This window comes from Ceratosolen solmsi, unplaced genomic scaffold (genome assembly GCF_000503995.2).
Source record: "Ceratosolen solmsi marchali unplaced genomic scaffold, CerSol_1.0 scaffold13, whole genome shotgun sequence".
NCBI lineage: Eukaryota > Metazoa > Arthropoda > Insecta > Hymenoptera > Agaonidae > Ceratosolen > Ceratosolen solmsi.
This window is the reverse complement of record NW_011948418.1, coordinates 4753956-4756497: the sequence shown is the minus strand read 5'-3', so window position 1 is coordinate 4756497 and position 2542 is coordinate 4753956.

Here is a 2542-nt window from a genome sequence, read left to right as displayed (position 1 = left end):
AAAATTTATTTAATAGCCCTATATGCACACCTTTATTTACGTTTGGGGGATTTTATGGGACTGCGAGGAAATAGAAGAGTTTTAGACTCGTATATAGTTTGTGTGGGACGGAGCGGAATTATGTTATTGATAAGAAGGAACAATCGGTTAGCATAAATATTTCCTTCAGATTCGTAATACAGTTTTTTGTTTAAAGAGTCTTGAAATACATCGAATGATCATATGGCCTTTTATTCCGGATTTAGAAGTTATTAATAAACATAGTCGTAATAAACACGTACGAACTTTCGATTGTTATTTAATGTTACAAAGTTATATGCGTACACTCGAAGCTTAATTACGCAATTATTCATTGCGCAATTATCCTTAAATTGGAAAATAATGAAAGGGTGTAAATTAGCGTTATATGTCAAGTGCGCATGCGTTTAAAGCGTTCGATAACATCGTGCGTAACTATAAAATACATTTTGATTTATCGTTAGATGGATATGCGATGCAAAGGGAAAATAGATTCTCTATGAAGCGAAAGTAGACTCATCAAAGACCTTCGTTGTAAGTATCTTCGTACACGGATGATTACTGGTCGAGAAAGGTCCGTGCGTAAAGAAAATAAGCACGTCTGTAGCGCGAGAAAGAGAGACAAATACTTATGAAAGATACAACGGTAGAAAAACTCAGAGAAGCGGTAGACATGTCGAAGTGCTCGTAAGGGGAGAAAGTCACTGTCTATCCGTCGTCTCACAAACTCTTCCAAGTCTTTCAAAAAATACTGCAAGTCCTGGAATGTCGGCGATCCTGCAGACTCGCCACCAAAGTGACGATTGAAATTGTTTCTTAAAGGTTCCAATATCCACAAAGAGATGGCTACCACTGCAAAACGCGGATATATGGCGCCGCTTATTTGTCCATCTTCTTTCATTTGAGCCATACCGCGGGTCCGTTCCTGCAACTCTTTAGGACTACTCGAATTTTAGCTCTACTATTTGGTCTTTGGCCACAAGCAACAAATTGCATTCCTTGCGTGGCGTAATATCTTCTTTTTCGATGATGTCCCTACTTTCATCTCTTCTTTTCTCTAATTCGCTCTTAACCTCTTCTCTCTCTCTCTCTCTCCCTCTCTCTCTCTCTCTCTCTCTCTCTCTCTCGTACGTGTACGCGCTTGTAAACACACACGCACGCACGCGCACGCACGCACACGGACATACGGACACACTTACGTACAGTCAAACAGATAGACACACGTCTACTCGAGGTAAAGATAAAGCAAAAATCCACGGGACAAACAGTAGCCACGTGATATTGTAGTGCATTGTTTGCCAAAGTCGTCTGCTTCTGAAACATCGAAGGATAGATCTAAACGTAAAGAAGAGAGCCGGCCGTTTAACGAAGCTTCCTCCTCCTCCTCCTTCTCCTCCTCGTCCACCACCCCATCCTCTTCCTCAGCCACCTACCTCTCTGCTCACATTCACGTCCCGTCGACCACCTTACCACTCCAAGATACCGTACGTATATATGAGTTTAACTTTGCGCGAGAAAGAGCGGCGAAAATAAGAGACTGCGGAGAGAAAGAGGAAGAAAAAATGGCAGTCTCGTGGACAGTTGAGAAGCTAAAGCCTTCCGGATGGTTTTACTCCTCTCTTACAGTCAGAGACGGCCAAAGCATTCCATTTCAAAGGTAAAGAACTTGAAGGAAAAAGAAAAAGACAGGCAAGGATGTCGCAACAGAGTATTGCTGATCCAGCGCCTTTGTCTCTTCCGCTTGATCCGAGGCAAGTGAAAAGGCACGCTTGACTTTCCTTCGATCCTTGCCCTCCTGTCTTTCCTTCCATTCTCCCTCTTCACGACTCTCTCGGCTCTGACTGCGTTTAATCGCCCGGTCCGTGCAAACCAAAAGAACTCTATCCTACTTATACTATTTCCCCGGTTAATGCGGATTCGTGCGCGCAGTTTACTTATATCGCCATTTGCATGGATAACAATTTTTCACAACCTATAAATATCCCCTAAATGTTAGGGTTCCTCCATTATTATAGGCTATCGAGTAGCTATCGAGGCTTGTTGAGTTATTTTTTCTTTTCTTTTCTTTCTATTTTTTTTTGTTTTTTTTTTGTTTTTTTTTTTATTTTTTTTTTTGTTTTTTTTTATTTTTTTTTTGTTTTTTGTTTTTTTTTTTGATGATGTGCTCGATGAAGAATTCGAGACAATATTTCATGGGTATATGTTGCGAGCCGAGAAGTGACGCTACTCATCTTCTCATCGTAATGCGAAATGAAATTTACATTGTAAGCATTCTAAACAGTTGCAAGACTTTTTTTTTATCGTACATCACTTGGCGCACGATTTAAGCGCCGCGTAAGAATTCGTTTCTAAGTTGCTCTTAAAGTCACACAGACTCATCGAATTATACAGGATTTTGGATAAACAATCGAGACAGCACTATTATGTGTGACGCGTAACAAATATTATTATACTTTATATATAAATACGTTTATTATACTAATTCAAGTCCATTGCCAAGAATTGTAAAGAATTTGCCGTTCGT